The 20713-nt window shown below is 37.8% G+C and overlaps 1 non-coding gene across 1 annotated transcript; it reads left to right on the forward strand.

The window, feature by feature from the left end:
* The first annotated feature begins 18111 nt into the window (after positions 1-18111).
* On the forward strand, positions 18112-18218 carry LOC125499165 (small nucleolar RNA R71). Its single transcript, XR_007275884.1, has one exon. It is a non-coding gene; the product is annotated as a small nucleolar RNA R71 (small nucleolar RNA).
* The last annotated feature ends 2495 nt before the right edge of the window (positions 18219-20713 follow it).

Here is a 20713-nt window from a genome sequence, read left to right on the forward strand (position 1 = left end):
AGGACCAACTATGTGCAAAGATGTCCATGAATGGACATTAGAGGACCACAATCCTATTATTCTTAATGAAATGGGGAAACCTATTGGTCTAGATAAATTTTCAAGATTCTTGGGTACTTTAGCTCGTAATTCTTCGCTACCACCATTAATTGAACAAGCTTAATTGGCATCATGTTGTAGTCAAGGACAAGAATTGGAGTTATGTTAACGTATGCACCTCTTGAGATGCCCTTTTTTATTCCCTATTTTCTTTAATAACCATATCTAACACTGTGTCTCATCTTATTGATTGTGCTAGAAAAAATAAAAATATATGGTATCTGAAGAAGGTAAAGACCCTGTGTTGGCATCAATTGGGAGGCTTCGGCGTAGACATGAGTGCACCATAAAGCAGAGACACTTCACTCAATACGACAATGAAATTATAGGAAAAAAAATGCTCTGGATACAATGTCAGCTTCACATTTTAATGATTTGCTAGAATTCTGGAATTTGGAATTACTACAGGTACTTTTATGCCTTTTTTCGCCTTGAAGTAGTGAGTTGGACTAGCTCTTTTTCCATTTAGTAGGATGACCACTATATCGATGAAATCAAAACAATTCAAGCTTTAATTTCTTTTATTTGCATGTGTAAACATACAAAAATTAAGAGCCTACCTTAAACCATGAAAATGCTTATCTTAGATCCATTATTTCCTCTGTTGTCTTGTGCACCATATGTAGGATTGATCCTATTTTGTTATTATTCTCTTTGGTAATGCAACTGAAAATACAAAGTGAAAAGAGTAGAGAAAGCATGTTAATTCAAACTGATAGGCACACTATGGGTCCAACAAGCTTTGCTAGGAAACAACATGAATTGGTAAATGCTTTATACACCAAAAAAATTATATTTTATCTTTCTTTGCTATTGCCAAGTATTACTTATTTTATATAATGTGTTTCTGTGCTAGCAATAACAGGAAGTTGAGAAAAAGCCACTGTCACAAGTAAGCATTATTGTATAAAGAAACTCGAAAAAGGAAAGCAGGCAAAAACTACAAAACATCCTTTGAGCCTATCCAAAGGAACATTGGAAGTAGTTTTATTTTATTTTTGATCCATTAAATCATGCGCTTTTATTTTTAACCTGAAGAGTACGTTTGCTGCACAAATCACACAATTAGGCTAAAATATGCTAATTTTACTCAAATTGTATAATTATTTATTGTATTGTCATTATAAGAGAAGATGGAGGAAATCCAAAAGGAAAGTCAAATTAATGGAGATGATGCATATTATAATGTTATGAATAAATCAAAAAAGTTGAAGAAATGTTCAATCAAAGGAAAGCGTAAAGGAGATTATATGGGTGGTGTAGTCATTCCAGATGAGTTTTTGCAATCATATAAAGACCAAATTGTGAAGGACACTGTTAGAGAAGTAAACGTTCGAGCAACAACTTGAACCAGGGATGTTTGCTGATTTGTCTCATTCACTTGAAAATGTGTCCACCACCATAATATTAGAAAGCATCTTCATGAAGGCACTAGTGATCAAGAGAAGGATAAGGTAATTCGTAGGCTTCTTTACTTCTCAAACATAATTAACAAGCATCTCTATAATATTATTGTTGAAGATTTTATCTTAATATTTTTTTATTAAAGGATGAAGAGAATCAAAATGAGTAATTAGAGCGGCAACACATGAAATCGAGGCCACTAGGAAAATGGATGCATATGGCGAGATGATAATAGATGGAGTACATATCAGATATATGACTATAAGATCTAGTTTTAGATTACCATATGAATAAATTCTTGTTGTATGATTTTGATTTTAGATTGAATATATATTATTTTCATTAGTTTATTATTTGTGAAAGTAGCACTAATATGTGTACAAAATTCTATAATTATTATAATATAATTGTCAATTCATATATTAATTTTAATTTATATACATGTATATACACATATTCCCTAATAAAGAAAAGTGTTACTAATCACCTAGAATGTGCTACAAAATATGACAAGAAAGTGTTACCAAATAACAAAAGAGATGCTACTTAAAATGGTAAAAAGTGATACATAATGTTTAGTGAAGTGTTACTATAGGTTATGGTAACACTACAATATGTTACTAACGATATAAAAAGTGTTACATAATAAATTTGGGGTAACACTTTAAAAGTATTACAATAGGTATTAAAAGTGTTACATAAATGAATCTAAAGTTACATTTATTTAAGTGTTACTATATGCGATCAAAAGTGTTACTAGCATAGGTAACACGGGCAGATATAACACCCAAAAAAGTGTTACTTATTATCTAATGTTACACTTTAAGCACTTTAAATAACACCTTTTAGGTGTTACTTGTAGCTAATTATGTAGTAGCGCATGTCACCTTTTTCCTTTTTTGGGGTGCTGATAACGGTAAGTTATCAAAGTTCAGTACCAAACTTACAGATGCTAGTTTTGAGTAACCAAATTGGAACTTCTGAAAGTTGAGTACCCAATCTAGAACAGAAGGCAAAGTTTAGTACCAGTTGTGTACTTAACTCCCAAGATATCCAACCATAAATGCCAAACTCTCCTGCTCAAATCGATCTTTCGTCTTCCTCTTGCCAATTAAATATAATTTCATTAGCGGAAAAACATCAACACACCATGACACCAGTGTACAAAGATTGCAAATTACTCACTTGACATTAGCTTTAGGAATTGGGTTACTTTCAGCTGGGGGGCTGTCATTATACATTTTGATTTTGTTAATGAACAACCACGAAGCCAATAATGTACAAGGAGGTTGAGTGTGGAAAAGAGAGAAGTGGTGAACAGTATATGGGGAGAAATGATGTCAGTTAAATGGTGAACAGTAACTGTCAAATCAGTTACTTTTTGAATTTTCGACATGTACACTGGATGTAATGGAAATGTACATTAGCTGTCAAATCAATTACTTTTTTGCATGTTGAATGGTGTGTTTCATTCTTCTTGCCTTACGTTTTGGAGTTGGTGTAGGATGCTCATCCTACACCTTGGTCCAGGATCTACTAATTGCTGAGTTTCGGATTATTGAAGTGTAACAATGGTGTATTAAGGGCTTGATTCAAAATCAACTAGCTTTTTCTTGAGATTTGCAGCTACTGCAATAATACCCTCTATAATCTCCTAGCTGATGTTGAATTAAGACTATTCCAGTTGTTTTTTTGGCCACTCACAATGATCTGGCTCCTCCCCTACTACTCAAGTGCAATTATGGCAAATTTGTGATCAGTCCAGGGAAGTTCCTTTCCATAGGCGTGTTTTTATTTCGCGTACACGGTGTGAGTGTATATTTGACTACATTATTGTAAAGGTTTTATTGAAAATGTTTTTGAAGTCGCCAACAAGTTTTTTAAGCAACACTTATAAATCTAATTGGATATGGGAAATCGTAGGGACAAAATATGGGCTTATCCAATGTAGATTTCCCCATCTATACTTTGTAGATGGTCAAAATCGACCAAAGATTGAGTTTGGGGGTGAGGGTACAACACAGTCAGGAACCATATTACCCATTGTCGGCCTCTATTATATAATGATTAGAATATACAAACTATTTTCATCCACCCTAAAAATATTTAGTATAGTTTGATTTAGGAAACACATAAAAGACTATTTTTTAGTGATATGTTATTATGCAATCTACAGAGTTACTAGCAGGTTGTCCAAATTAATATGATTAATATTAGAAAACTTCTTTAGGTCTTGATTAGCAAAAATAACATGTGGTGCTAGAAGCAATAAAGCAGGACAATCATATAATACATATAGTACAATCAGGCAAACATATAATAATGTATGAAAATAAATAAAAAGAAGAAATAAAGAATTAAAATATAATGTAGAACGATTATATATCAAAGATCTACATCAAAAAAGAAACAGTTTCTAACTTCAATATAAAATAGAGAATTTATTTAAGGACCCTCAGGATTATGTCGTGGCTTCAATCTGCGAGATTGACAACCTTCGGGACGAGCAATCGTAAAGCCTGACAATCTAAATGTCTAAAAGATTTGAATGTGTGTATGACAATATGTGTTTCTACGTCTGAAAGTATGAGTTTTTGTAGGGAGATTTTGTAGAGAGGTTCGTAAATATATTCGTATAGTTCGAATGTTTAAGTGTGAAAAACTGTCTTGAAATCTGTACAAATATTAGGTGTATTTATAGAAAAACGGAACTACACTTCACGCACAAAGTGCATCATGCGCAGGTTGATGTGTCAGGCGCAGATCCACGTGACAGGCAGAGATTGGCGCGCTTGACCAGCATGCCCAATAGAAATATGATTAGAGATTTTTGGCGTGTCTTTAGGCACCAAAAATCGCTTTTCAAACAATATTCATAAGGAAAATTGGACAGGATTAATTCCACCTTTGCCCTATCTGCCAAAAATAATCCCACATTTGGATTATTCTGGAATAATCCTACCTTTGCTTACTAAATCGATTTTTTGGCCCTAGGAACTTGTAACTTGGGACACCGGTAAACCAAGTTAATTTTTTATTCAACCTTTCCCCGACTGATTTGGACTACGCCCCAGCCACCGGACCCCGCACCACCCACCAGGCCCCTCTCCAGCCACCAGTTCCCCCACCCCCCCTCTCTCCCCATTGCTGCTTCTTTCTTGCTCCTGTCTCTCTCCTCTTTCTCTCTCTACTCGAATCGTGTGTATATGTTTTGGTGGTTATATGATCTCTCTCTTCGAGAGATGGTTGTGTATGGTGGAGTTGGTCGTAGTCAACAATGATGGAGTCGGGAAAGCTCGGAGAGAGGAAAAGAGAGGGGGGTAAAAAGATACAAAGGGAGAGAAGAGGGAGAGGAGTGACGGGGTCATGGGGCGAAAAGGAGAAGGGGGAGAAGAAGGGTTGGGTGGGTTTTGGATTGGGGCATCAAGGAACTAGGGTAGTGGTGGGGTTTAGATTTTGCAGCGGGCTGGGGTGGGGGTGGGGGTGGGGCGGGGCGGGGATGGGTGTGGCAGCAGGCAGTAGCAAACTGGGGTAGGGGTTAGGTTTTGCAGCGGGCTAGGATGGGGGTGGGTGGGGCTGGAGGTTGGGTATGACAATAGGTAGGAGAGATGAACAGGGAAGGGGGGTGGTAAAAATCGAATAAATGCCATACCTAACTTGTCGTTACAGGTCATTATGTTCCTAGGACCAAAACATCGATTTAGTAAGCAAAGGTAGTATTATTCCAGAATAATCCAAAGGTGGGATTATTTTTTGCAGATCGGGCAAAGGTGGGATTATTCCTGTCCAATTTTTCTATTTATAAAACGGAACAAGCAATTATTAAGAACGTATTAAAGGCAAGTCAGGGTCGATCCACAGGGAAAATGGGATTAATCAAAATCAACCACGTCTAGATTACCTAATTGAGGGATTCTTTTTTGGGGGTTTTGATTGATATGGTAACAGCTAAAACTAACTACTCCATTATCAAAGAACTAGCAAATAACATGAGATGAATATCAAATAGGAAGACACTAGAGTTAAGGTTACTAGGATGGATTAAAATGGACAACGATTGTTAATGCAATTGTGATTCAAAGGCGAGAATTATGCAAGGTTTAGTTTTCCTCTAAAACACTTGAGTCCTTTCTCCAATGGTCCTCGAGAATAATCACTTAATCAATCAGCTAAATCCTCTTTCAAATGGTCTTTAGTCAATTGATTAAGAGATTATAAAAGTACAAAAAACCTCTAATAAAGGATCCCCTTAATTTCTACCCAATATCTTGGCCTAGAAATTAAGTTGATTCATGGGTATGATAAAAGAGTTCATAATTCGATTAAGAAGAATTGAAACTAAAATACCAAAGCTAAACGTGATCAATATCTATCCTAAGGCCTCAAAACACCATATCAATGCATAATCATCATTAGATAATCACTATCGATCACATTAACAAGCCCTAATCCATACTTTCACCCTTACACTAGATAAGAGACTATTCACTAATCATGGTATCTAAACATAAAAACATAAAATCTATAACTAATCTAGGGCTAAACATGATTAACGAATCATAACTCTAACAAAGATAAGCAATTAAGAAACTACAATAAATAAGATCTAATGATAGGAAGAAAAAAGAATAACAATCAAAAGAGAGAATGAAAACTGAAATCTTTTAAATTAATTGAATAAAGAGTACCTTCAATGTGTAGAAATCACAAACTTTGATCTAAAATCTCCAAAACTTAAACAAAACTAAGGTGTTTTTGTCTCTAATGTATACCCTAATAATCCTCTCGAAAACATAGAATAAAGCATAAGTTTCAAAACTAATCCCCCTTCTAATTAAGACACAAATTAATTTATTTTGTTCGAAGATTTAAATGGTGCCTCACCAAAATCAGGTGGCGGCGCACCAAAATCAGGTGGCGGCGCACCAAAATCAGGTGCAGCCGCACCATTTCTTCTATTTTCCAACATGCCTCTATCGTTGTTAATTAGCTGCAGGCGCACAGTTGTGATAGGTGTGGGCGCACCTAAGTGGTGCGGGAATACTACTTGACTGGTGCGGCCGCACCAAAGCTCCTGTCAATGGGGCTTCCGAAATTTCGTATGGCGCAAGTGTAGCACTTTGACGTTCAGGCGCACCGACTTGTGCGCGCACCTATAGAGTGGTGCGAGCGCACATCTGTCCATGCTCAGCCTCTTCAACTCGTTCCTTATGCCGTATCTCCGATCCCAACCCTCGACCTCAGAAAAGGTCATACCTGCAATCAAAGCACGAGAAAACACTGTGAAAGAAAATGTACTGAAAATCAAGTCAAAATCGATCGAAAATCTAGCAAGATGTCGATGTGATCAACAATGTTCAAGTAAAAGAAATAGAGAAGGAAATAAAGAAGGAAGAAAAGGGAGGAAAAAGGATGAAACCAAACTAAAAAGAGCTCACAAAGTGCCTTAGAAACGGACTTATCAAACTCCCCCAAGCTAAAAATTTTATTTTTCCTCAAGTAAACCAAGAATGAGAAAGAAGAAAGAGAAGACGAGAAAAAGATGAAAAAGAAAAATCGTGCAACAAAATAGCCTAAATGCTCTTTATGTGAAGCTACAAACATGACATGCAAGCTAAATGAGTTCATAACAAGATTTAGGAGACCAACCAAACACAAGAGGAAAGATGACTAGGAAGCACAAGAGTGACTCAAGAGATCTAATCCACCGATCAACCGAGTCTCCTTGAAAAATAGGCTTTCTAATGTGATTTCTCTCTCCTCTCCACTTCCATGTCCCGATTTTGACTCCCCCCTAGGGATGCTCAACCATAATAGCTCGCCTCTACCATATTTTGATGACCCTCATCATGACTTGCACAAAATTTCACGCGCCACTACTAAATCGACCAAGTCCAATCTAGAAGTCAAAAGGGACTTTATTGAGGTTGTAACGGGGCTGGGTTAAAGGTGTGGATAATAATTAAGGAATGTGGTGCAAAAAGGGTAAAGTAGAGTACAAACTAGGGGGTAAAAACTCCCCCAAACTACTCTAAACACCAACTCTTATTGAAATCTCACACAACTTTGATTCTCATTTTGATTTTCACTTTTTGAAAACTGATTTTCACTTTTCGAACACATTTAATTTTTTTCATTTTTCTCAACAATTTGCTCTTTCTTTCTTTTCTTTTTAATAGAAATTCAAATGAAATAATACGAGCTTTTTTTCTTTCATTTCTTTTGCCTTTCCTTTCTCACAATTTTCTTTAACTTTTGCAAATATACACGCACATTAATTCACTTTCAACCGTAGACTTAATATTAAAACAACTCAACTCAATATAAACTAGACATGTACTCCACTTTGGGGAAAGTTTGGCCATGATTTATTATGAGGGTTGAGCAAAAATAGGATAGAAAGGCTCAAATGGGTTGAAAAGCGGATAATTATGCCAGTATAAAAGCTTTTTGGCTTTTGAGCTCCTATTTCTAGCAAAAAGAAACACCCTAAATCATTCTTCTATAGGCTCGGTCTTATGCAATCTTGGAGAGCTAAAATACAATTCACAAGTTAGGGGATCATGGTGAAGGTTGTAAAAGAGTCTTACGAGATTCTTGAACCTCCTTCGGGGTTCACCGCACAAGGGACAAGGCAATCCAAATTACCAACTCGCCTAGTTTCAAAAAGACTCTACCAGAAGTTATCGTTTTCAAAGATCACCTAAAGTCACACCAAGGCTTCCAAAACCATCAAGTTGAATGTAGGGAATGTCTTCCAATCAAGTTATGAACCCTCTTAGCCACAAATCATGCATGCGACCAAGCTACCCTAAATGCAGAAAAAGGAAAAATATTATTATTATTATTATTATTATTATTATTATTATTATTATTATTATTATTATTATTATTATTATTATTATTATTATTATTATTATTATTATTATTCAATGCAAACCAATCAAAAATAAACTACCAAAAGTAAGCTAAAAACAAACTACCAAAAACAAGCTATAAAAAGGTGATTTGGAAGAAACGGGGGTGGGGAAAAAGACCAAGTAGATATAACCAATTATCAATTCGTACCCAAGACCGATAGAACCCCACATAACTAACCACCTAGGACCGTAAACTCCAAAAATCATAGGCATACATGCAAGGCCCCAAAGCTTAAGCGAAACTCCGTGCTTGGAGTTACAAAAGAAGGGAGGGGGAGGGGAGGGGGAGGGGAGGGGGGTTCAAAAATAGCACCTAGTAGTTTCCACCATTGCCCCTATCGCACTAGTAGAATGATTGCTTATTGCTGCGATTTTACACATACGCAGCAATATATCCCGTTAAAATAAAAAGAAAAATATAAAATAACAATATTGTTGCGGTTTCGGCCGAAAACGACAGCAATATGATTTAAACGGAAATTTTTTGAATTTTTTTTACTATTTGACCAAACATATTGCTGCGGTTTCTGAAAATAATCCCAGCAATATATTAAAATAATATTATTTGAACCTATTGTTGTCGTTCTTACAAAAAATCGCAGCAATAGGCTTTTAAAATTAAGTATAAAAAGATTGAACTAGGGTTTCCTTATTAAGTTAGGATTTCACCCCCTCATCTTCTATCTCTCCTCTTACCACTATCAACTATCACGCCTCTCCTTTCCTCCCCCCATCTTCTCTCTCCTCTTGCTTCCTCTCGCTCCCTTTCTCTTCCTCTCTCTTTTTCCTTCTCTTTTTCGCCCACAATTCGGCCGCCTCCTCGTTTCCGCCCACAATTCTGCCGGAGCCTTTCGCGAGATGCAGCATGTAAAACCGCGAGAAGCAACGACGGCCGAAGATGTTACGATTTCTCCATCGTTCGTCTCGAGTCATTCGCCGTCTCCTTAGTCCGGACCAGATCTTTCGCATCTTTCCACCACCTAGTAGTTTCCACCATCGCCCCTATTGCACTAGTAGAATGATTGCTTATTGATGCGGTTTTACACATACGCAGCAATATATCACGTTAAAATAAAAAGAAAAATATAAAATAACAATATTGTTGCGGTTTCGGCCGAAAACCGCAGCAATATGATTTAAACGGAAATATTTTGAATTTTTTTTACTATTTGACCAAACATATTGCTGCGGTTTCTGAAAAGAACCCCAGCAATATATTAAAATAATATTATTTGAATCTATTGTTGTCGTTCTTACAAAAAATCGCAGCAATAGGCTTTTAAAATTAAGTATAAAAAGATTGAACTAGGGTTTCCTTATTAAGTTAGGATTTCACCCCCTCATCTTCTATCTCTCCTCTTACCACTAACAACTATCACGCCTCTCCTTTCCTCCCCTCATCTTCTCTCTCCTCTCGCTTCCTCTATTATCTTTCTCTCGCTCCCTCTCTCTTCCTTTCTCCTCCTCTCTCTTCCTCTCTCTTTTTCCTTCTCTTTTTCGCCCACAATTCGGTAGCCTCCTCGTTTCCGCCCACAATTCCGCCGGAGCCTTTCGCGAGAAGCAGCGTGTAAAACCGCGAGAAGCAACGACGGCCGACGATGTTACGATTTCTCCATCGTTCGTCTCGAGTCATTCGTCGTCCCCTTAGTCCGCACCATATCTTTCGCATATCTCCGTCAACGTCGTTCGTCTCCACCACCGGCGTTCGTCTCCACCACCAACGTTCGTCGTTCAAGTCATCTGTGGTCGTTGGAATGAGAAATTGTTTCTCTGTACTCTGTTCCTCAACGTCGTTCCCTTTTTTTCTTTAATTTTTAATTTTTTTTATTAATTCTCTGTATTTCTGTTCGAATGAGAAATCTGTTCCTATTTTTTTCTTTTTCATTTTTTTAAAAATTTTTGTTTTTATTTTTTATATATTTTGTAATTAGGTTTCGAAAAATATTATTTTTATTAAATATATGGCAGTTTGGGTTAATTACTTTTGTGTTGTTATGTATTGTAATAGTCTCTTTGGATTTAAAAATGTTTATATTATAAGTGTATTATAACTACAACAAATTTACGTCTTGAGTAATGAAAAAAAAATTACCTGCCATGCATATATTGCTGCGATTTCGGGAAGAAACCGCAGCAATATACTTGTATTTTTAATATTGAAAAAATATCTATTGCTGCAGTTTTGCCCAGAAACCGCAGCAATATATTTAAACATTGATGCGGTTTAAAACCGCCAGCAATATATTAATTACCTATTGCTTCCCCCTTAATTGCTACGCGGCCAAAACCGCCGCAATAGGGCATTTAGTGACCGCAGCAACAAGCATTTATTTTACTAGTGTCCGGAGGGGGTTAGGAGATAAAAATACACCCGAATACCCGTCTGGGAAGTAAGACGGGTAGTGGGGGATAAGGGTAGAAAGGAGGCTCCTTAAATGGTCCATCACGAGGGCAAAGGCAAGAGGGTAGTAGGAGTGTTTAGGGTAGGGTGGCTCATGTCCGGAGTGAACATTGGCGAGATTAGTTCGCCAAGCTACCCTAGACACATGGTCAAGGTCGGTGCGGATATTGTCAAGGGTAGCAGTGACCGCACGGTGATTGGCCACTTAAGAGACTTGCATTTGGGCTATGACCGCCATGACGGAGGCCATATCAAAGGAGTGGGAGGAAGGAGCGTCGGCTAGCTCACTCACGGGAATGTGGTGGTCGGGTCTCGGAACCCTTGGTACCCTCTCCACATAGGTGGACTGAAGGTAAGCCATAAAAAAGCAATCATGAGGGTCAATAGGGCTAGGGGGAACACGCCATCAGTTATCACAGTCAGCGGGTGGGTTCCAAATGAACTCATTGTTCATATAAATATAGGGTCTCCCCCCACAAGCCAAATGCAACGGGTCGTCGTAAAATGACGCTTAAATTTCTTCTGCTGTAAGGCCGCACCATCCAATGAGTTGGACTGACCAACAGAAGGCACACTTTCTTCTAAGCGGGCCAGGTAGTCGTCCAACTCGAGGTAAGACGATAACCGGGTGATCATTCCACCACAAACAACCTCCCCGAATCGATTAAGGAAGAGAGCTGCAAAATTAATTTGGGCTCCATGGTGGGCCCCACCAGAGAACCAAAAGCTCTTCCTTTCTCAATTTTCCTACTTCTTGCTTAGGAAATATGGTATAAACCAGGATCCTATGAAAGTAGCAGAGAGCGGGATGGATTATCTCATAAGCTTTGGACGAGTTTGTCCGAAAAGGTGTGGTGCCATCAGTAATCTTTGTCCACCACTCATGCTCATCGTACCCCTTCCAAATTGCTCCTAAGAGGGCATCACACGGGGAACTAGAGTCCCTCCCAAATGCGTCGCAGACCTCGTCAAAATACAGTGTTCTAACTTGATTGAAAAGACGAGCTCGGATAGTGAAAGAACCAGATTCCGGCTCTCGACTTAAGTCCAACGTACTCAAGATCTCAAGAGCGAGTTGATCATAAGTCGGCTCACGGACGTTTAGGAAGTCCGACAACCCTAGATTAGCTGCCATCTGCCTTACTATCGGGTCGATATTAAGGTGATTGCAAGTACTAGAATCGTAGAACTTCATGGGACGAAGTGTTCGGCCTGAAAGCCGTGTAAAAGTCTGAAAAGAAAATCTACCAGCAACAAATCCCACAATCAATAGCAATGAAGTTGCTAACAATCAAGAACTTGAATCTACTCCAATATATCAACCAAACTTACAAAATTATTAAAGTCACACAATCAACAATCCTAATAAAATGTTCATCAAAATTTTCAAAGCAAATCACTTCAAGTAGTGCAACGAAGTTCACAAAAACCCAATATACTATAAGATTTCCACTAAGAACATACTAGTTCATCACAACACCAACCACAAATTTGGGCAGAATTCATGAACAAACCAAAGATAAAGAAGAAAAACAAGCATGCAATCAAAAAGAAAACAAACTTGTAGTTCAAATAACAAGATTATAAATGAAAAACAAGAATGTGGAAAGATATTACCAACTTGGAGATGAAAATCCCCAATTTTGAAACCCTAGAAATCCAAATCTTGCAAAAACCCCCAAATTGTTGTAATTGAGTGTTGTAGAGATGAAGAAGATGAATATTCTAGTGAGGAGGTGGCTGGAAGTCTCCGAAAAAGTGTGGTGTTGTCGGATCTATTGAGGAAGGAATGAGAGAAAGTGAGTGAGGGAGGAAAAATAAATGGAAAATAAGAGAGGTTGAGTTTGTGAGTGCCGAAAAATAGAGGGGATTTTGCATTTTAAGTGTTGTCAGTGTTTGGTGTGGGGGCACTAAAATTCTTGCCATATTTTGAAGATTGTAGGAAAAGTGGTGCGGGCGCACTATTCACAATTTTCGATAAAAATTTTCAGACGGTGCGGGCACACACAAGTCTTTGACTTCTTCTCTACAACAAGCAGAGTGGTGCAGGCGCACCGTTCATAATTTTAGAAAAAAACAATCAAACGGTTTGGGCGCAACAAACTTACTGTCAAAAGTAGACAAATTTGGTCTGGTTGGTGCCGATGCACCTCTTTAGGGTGCGGGCGCACCAAACAGATTGCCTAGTAAATTTTAGTTTGTAAATTCGACTTCTTATATGAATCAAATCCTCTTAAGCTCAATTTATCTTTCATGGCTAGTTGGTAAAACAAAAATGAAGACTAAAAAAAGAAAAAAAAAAAAAAGAAGAGAAACAGGTTGCCTCCCGTGTAGCGCTTGTTTAAAGTCATTGCTTGACTAAAAGGATATTTCCTTCAAGAGGTGCGTTGGGATGAGCGAAGGATCAAACAACCAAGAGAACTAATGTCTTGATTATCGTGGTTAGCTTCAGTCTTTGACCATTCACCAAAAAAACGAACCATTCTCGCACAAAATCTCATAAGCTCCATAATGTGTAGTTTTCAACACTTGGAAGGTCCCCGACCAATTGGATTTTAATTTTCCGGGGAAGAGCTTTAGCCTTGAGTTAAACAACAAGATTTTGTCTCCAACCCAGAATTCTCTTTGTTAAATCCGGTGATCATGCTATTTCTTTGTTTTCTCCTTGTACAATCTCGAACTCTCGTATGCATCAAACTGTAGCTACCCAAGCTCAACTCGCTTTTCCTTACGAGCATCTCCCGCCAAATGAAGATCCATGTTGGGCTCTTTAATTTCCCACCAAGCTTTGTGCTTGAGCTCAATCAGCAAATGACAAGCTTTGCCATACACGAGGCGGTAGGGAGTGGATCCTATAGGCGTCTTGAAAGCCGTGCAAAGAGCCCAAAGAGCACCATCAAGCTTCAAAGACCAATCCTTCCTTGTCTTATTTACCACTCCCTTAAGGGTATTCTTCACTTCTCGCTTGGAGACTTCAACTTGGCCTTGGGTTTGGGGATGATAGGGAAGACTGGCTTTGTGATTCACCTCGTACTTCTTCAAAAGTGCTTCTAATTGTTTCTTGACGAAGTGTGAACCACCATCACTTATCAATACTCGGGCCACTCCTAACTTTGGGAAGATGATCTTCCTAATAAGTTTGGTTACAACATTGTGGTCATTGGTGGCGGAGGCAATGGCTTCAACCCACTTAGTCACATAGTCAACCACAACAAGGATGTACATGTTTCCTAAAGAAGGGATAAAAGGACCCATGAAGTAAACTCCCCATGCATCAAAGGGCTCAACCTCGAGAATATTTTGTTGATAATCTCATGTATTTTCATAATGTCACCACTCCTTTGACATCTATCACGGCTCAAAACAAACTCACGAGAATCTTTTTGCATTAAAGGCCAAAACATACCACATTGGAGCACCTTAGCAACAGTTTTGCTTGCTCCACCATGCCCTCCACATTCCAAGGTATGACAATGATTCAACATCGAGGTTACATGATTAGGCACACATCTTATTAACACAACATCAAAGCACTTCTTAAACAAAAGGGGGTCATCCCAATAGAACCTCAAATCTTCCTTGAAAATCGGTTTTTTTTGTTGAGAACTGAAACCATGAGGTTCAATCCCACAAGATAAGTAGTTCGCAAAGTCGACGAACCATGGAATCTCATTATTCATAATGTCTAAAAGAGCTTCTTCTGTAAAATCTTCTTCAATAGGGGTCTCGTCAGGATCTAAGACCTTCTCATCAAGAAAGAGATGAGAAAGATGATTAACTACCATATTTTTCGTCCCTTTTTTCTCCTTCATCTCAAAATCGAACTCTTGAAGAAGTAGCACACACCAATGAGCCAAGGCTATGCATCTTTCTTACTCATTAGATAATGGACCGTATAGTGATCCGTATACACAATAGCCTTATTACTGGTCAAGTATGACCGAAATTTGTCAAAACAAAGACTATGGCCAACATCTCTTTCTCCATAGATGCATAATTTTGTTGAGCATCATCCAAGGTCCTACTTGCATAGGCTATGACATGTAGTCTTCCTTCCTTTTGTTTCCCAAGGAGAACGCCCACTATAAGATCACTAGCATCGCACATTAGTTAAAAGGCAAGCTCCAATCCGGAGCTTGCACGATGGGAGCAGAAATGAGGGCCTTTTTTAAAAGTTTCAAAAGCCTTAATACAAGACTCATTAAGCTCAAAATCAACATCCTTTTGAAGTAGATTCGTCAACGGTTTGACTATTTGAGAAAAAACCTTGATGACACGCCGGTAAAAACCCGCATGTCCAAGGAAAGCACAAACTCTCGTCACCGTATACGGTGGTGGAAACTTATCAATAACCAAAACCTTTGTCGGATCCACTTCAATGCCCTTATTTGACACTTTATGTCCAAGGACAATGCTTTCCTCGACTATAAAGTGACATTTCTCCCAATTCAGGATGAGGTTCGTCTCTTGACACCTTTTCAATACACATTCAAGATTAACAAGACATGTATCAAAAGACTAACCACACACACTAAAGTCGTCCATGAAAACCTCAATAGAATCTTCAAGCATGTCGGAGAATATTGCTATCATACACTTTTGAAAACTAGGTGGGGAATTGCATAAACTAAAGGGCATCCTTCGATATGCAAATGTCCCATACGGGCTTTTAAAGGTGGTTTTCTCTTGGTCATCTAGACAAATAGGAATGTGAAAGAATTCGAAATAACCATCAAGAAAACAAAAGTGTGAATGAAGAGCAAGTGTTTCCAATATTTGATGAATAACGGGAGAGGGAAATGGTCCTTGCAAGTGGATTTGTTTAACTTCCTTTAGTCAATGCAAACCCTCCACCCGGTGAAAGTTCTAGTAGAAATAGTTTCTCCTTTCTCACTCTCAACAATAGTCATGCCTCTTTTTTTTAGGAACTATGTGAATCGGGCTCACCCATTTGCTATCTGAGATAGCATAGATGATTCTCGCGTCATGTAATTTCATAATCTCTTTTTTCAACCGCTTTGAGGCTGGGATTGAGCATTCTCTGATGCTCTATGGGTGAGGTGTTACTATCAATGAGAGGGATACGATGCATAGCAAGAGAATGACTTCCTTAAGGTCATCAATCGAGTACTCGATGACATCTTTATATTTTTTAGTATCTCAATCAATTTTGATATAGAGATATGTCATCAAGACTCGAATTGACAATAACAGGTAAAGTGCATGCATCATCAAGAAAAACATATTTAAGAGAGCAGGGAAGAGGTTTGAACTCTATCTTGGAAGGAGGCTTAGAACACTCCTCTATGTTAATGGATGTAGCTAGAACCTCAAATGCTTCATCTTGTGTCTCCTCAATGGTAGTGTCAAGAAGCATGGCATATTCCTTCACCTCTTCCATGTCAAAGCTCAGGGCTTCGGTAAGAGAAGCATACAACTCATCCCCGGTGTGAACCTCTCTCTCAAAATCCTCAATCTCATGCTCCACTAGATTGACCCGGCGAATTCTCTCTATCATAGGCTGCTCAAAGTTTTAGAGAACTCAAATACAATCCGCTCATTGGCTACCTCAAACGTGATTGTATCATTTTTGCAATTTATCACGGCATACACCCAATGTCTTTAGAGCCTCTCTTCCAAGAATAAGAGGAGTTTTCAAATCTTCCTCCATATCCATCACCGCAAAATTACAAGGCACAAACAAATGCCTAATTGGGATTGACATATCCTCCAACTCACCGTGGGGGACTCTCACTGTGTTGTCCGCCAATTGAATAGTTTTTTGCGTGGGAAGGAGAGGAAATTTGAGGTGCTTAGCAATAGACAGTGGCATCAAACTTACACTCACTCCTAAATCGGCCAATGCACCCTTTGGTTCCAAATCACTTATCTTCACCGGCAAGGTGTAGCTCCCGGGGTCCCTTTGCTTCTTGGGCATAGCACGTTGCACGACAGCACTCACTTGGTATGACAAAGTGATGAGCTCATCTTCAAGCTTATGTTTATTTGAGAAGATCTCCTTTAAAAATATGGCATAGGCCGGCATTTGAGACATAATCTCAAGAAAAAGAATGTTTATGTGAAGGCTTTTAATCACATTTAGGAACTTGGTGAATTTGTCACTTAATTTTCTCTCCACCAACCGTTGAGGGTAGGGAACCGGTGGCACATATGTCTTAGTTGGTGGAGATGATGGCCATAGAGCTTTATCACCAACATGGAATTGTAGCTCCTCTTTTTCCATATTCTCTCCTTTCTCACCCTCCTCAACTTCAACCTCTTTCACAACAACTTCAACTTCTTCATCCTTCTCTACCTCCTCATTAGGCATCTTGGCACCCTCATAATTTATTTTCGACCTCAAATGGATGGCTTTGGCTTGGTGGAGGTTGGGGTTAGGAATGAATTGGCCCAGAAGTTTATTTGTGGGAGTAGATGGGTTTTTCTCGGCTACTTGGGCAATTTGGGTTTCAAGCATTTTGTTATGGGATTGTTCATCCTTATCTACCTCCTCATTAGGCATCTTGAAACTTTTGCTCATGGTATTGGAGAATTTGGTTCATGGATTGGAGTTGTTGGAGAATATGGTCCATGGACTGGAGTTGTTGGAGAATCTGGAGAAAGGTTGGATCGGGAGATGGAGTGGGTTCGGGATTTTGCTTGGGGAATGGAGGGTTGGAGGGAGGTTTTTGGGTGTTGGCTCTTTGATGTGGAGCTTGGTAGACATTGGACCCTTATGAGGATGAACCACCTTGATTGTAGTTTTGGTTATACCCTTATTGAGGTTGATTCCATCCTTGTTAAGCTTGGTTGAAGCCTTGATTATAGCTTTGTTGAGGTTGTTTCCAACCTTCTTGTTGATTGCTTCTATATCCTTGGTTTTCCTTGGTAACCATATCCTCTAGGGTTTATTGCCGCCACATGCTTCGAATGGGTGCCTCCACAATAAGAAGTATCATCGTTAGTACCACAACAAATATCACAAGAAAAAGAAATTGCCTATGATGGATTAGATGATGCAAGGTGGATCCTGAAGAGATTCTTGTCAAGTTGATCCATCTTAGCTTAAATTTGATCCATGGGATCTAGTTCAAAGTTAGCACCCTTCTTAGGTTGAGCACCACTTCTTCTTCCATCCCATGAATAGTTCTTGATCACTTGTTCAATGGTGAAATCAAGTTGATCTTAAGCGATATTATAAAGTTCACCTCCCGCTCCAACATCAAGATTGGCACGTGATATAAGATCAAGGCCATCATAGAAGAATCACATGAGTAGATTTTGTTGAACTCATGGTGAGGGCACGAACGGGCCATCTCTTTGAACCGCTCCCAAGCTTCCCCAAGTGTCTCATCATTTTCTTGTTCAAATGAGGAGATCTTTCTCCTTATGTCTGTTGTCTTCTACTCTCGAAAGTATTTCTTCAGAGCGGCCATTGTGACTTCCTCCCAAGTAGTGATGGAATTAGCAAGTAAGATCTTGAGCTATGATTTTGCTTTTTTATAAGAGAAGAATAGAAGAGACGCATCTTAATATAGTCTGGAGAGACGTCATTTGTGGTTATCATGGCACATATCACTACAAGAAAATGTCACATTTACAACCAACTATAACGACCATACGCGTTTCTGGTCGTAAAAAATAAGCAATTGCGACCAGATTCTTATAACGGTTGTAAATAGTTGAAATTATTTACGATCGGACGCAAATCTCATTGTGAAAGACAAAATCTGGTCGTAAAATGATTTTTTTGGCCGAAAAAAAGAGCGGAATAATTCGCGGTTTACAATCAAGTTAAAATTGAAATCTAAAATCACTCAACCTATTCGTTTACCGAATACTCTCTCTTATCTGCCCTTGCATTTTCTCCTTCACCCTCCACCATCAATTTCAACCCTAATTTTTTTCCTAAAAAAAAAATTTATTCGATTCTTCACTTCAATTACATATCAATTGCCCCAAACTCAATCTCATATACACAAAATCCTAACTTATTCTTCTCACAACAAAAACAATTAGGGTTAGCTTTTCTCAAATCCAGTGAAACAACAAGTATTGAAGAAAATCGGCGGATTTGAAGATGAATTTTCCGAAAGTCGACTATCTGCAACAGATTTTAGAGAGAGAATAATATGGGATGAAATAGGACTTGAAATACGCCTGCGAAAGAAAGTAGATGGTGGATCTGGTAAAATTAATGTTCTCTGACTTCTCTCTGAAATCTTCTCTGTCTTCTTCAATCCATCCCTTCATATTCAAGTAATTTTCTTCTCCTTCCTTTCTTATCTTTTGATTTTAGTCATATATTATTAATTTGTTCACACTCTTTTTTATTGGTTGAAATATGGGGTGAAAGATATATTTTTTTGCTTGTGTTTCATTGTTTTCCACTTCTGATTTGGTGTGAGTTTGTGTTTCAAACTTTAAAGTGATATTTGCTAGTTGATAAATCACTGTAATTTTAATTTGTTAATTATTATCATTTTCTTTTTGGCTGAATTACACAATGTATAATTAAATCTGGGCATTTGGGTAGGTAATTGTTGCCCTTATGTGTTCCGGTTGATCTACATTTCTTCTCTCTACTTGCAATGATAATTACGAAATTATGTCTTCTTCTATCTGAATTTTTGTCTTCTGAAAATCTGGACAGAAGAAGATTCGAAGTCTAAGTTTTTAAAAGGCAAAAAACGAGACTTTTATGGGTTGATGCAATTATAAACATCTAACGTCGATGGAAATTCTTAATGAATGGAAGTAAATTATTATCAAGCTATATAGTTTCAAGGTGAAATTATTTAGTTGATAAGAAATACTTATCATTAATTTTATATTATTTTTGTGTATACTTGTAGGTCCATGATAGTAGCAAACTAGCAGCAGACTAGCAGCAATAAGTTCGTGGATGAATGTGCAAGTCCAAGCAGCAAGGGAGAGAAGGGAAGAAGGGGCTAGGTGGGGATGCTACCAATATTTTTTAGTCATTGTATACCTTAAGCTAGAATTTTCATCGATGTTATTATTCCTTGTAAAGACATACTACCTCCGTTCTCTTTTAGTTGCAACGTTTGACAAATTGCACTATTCATGTTCTCTTATTTGACCACATTTATTGATTTATATGTTAAACAAAATATAGTCGTGTGGGGTCTTGTTTGATTTGTTTCGATGTAAGCTTTCATAATATCAAATTTTTATAATTTTTACTTACATACAATTAGAGATAAAACGATTTGAAATTGTACATTGGCAAGCGTGAAAGTCAAAACGTTGCAACTAAATAAAAACAGAGGTAGTATATATATATATACATATATATATATATATATATATATATATATATATATATATATATATATACATTATAATAAATTATTACTTTTATGATAATTGGTACATTTCACAAACATATCTTTTCGTTGGCAAACAAAAGTAAGTTCACAACAAGAATATGATCTCCAATGGGATTTGAGTTAATATTTGATATAATTTCAACAAGAAATGTCCTCACAATATGCTAACAAAAAAATAAGTAATAAATAAGTAATTAATTACAACGAGTTTGTATAGTAGCAAGAAGAAATATGGTTGCAAATGCACGGAATATGGTTGTAAAAACATGGTTTCAATTTTTAGTGTTAAACATTTACGATGAGAAACTGGTCGTAAAAACATGTGAATTGCGATGAGAATGGAATCTGGTCGCAAAATAATGTTTACGACGAGTCAGAAAAACTGGTCGTAAAATTATTTACGACGAAGCCTTTTGCGACGAGTGACGACCACACGCGAATCTCGTCGTAAAAGGCTTTTTACGATGAGATTTTGCTTTTTTACGACTAAAAATCTGGTTGTAGATGACACTATTTTCTTGTAGTGTATCTCAAGA

The sequence above is a fragment of the Beta vulgaris genome, chromosome 6 (assembly GCF_026745355.1).
Source record: "Beta vulgaris subsp. vulgaris cultivar EL10 chromosome 6, EL10.2, whole genome shotgun sequence".
Lineage (NCBI taxonomy): Eukaryota > Viridiplantae > Streptophyta > Magnoliopsida > Caryophyllales > Amaranthaceae > Beta > Beta vulgaris.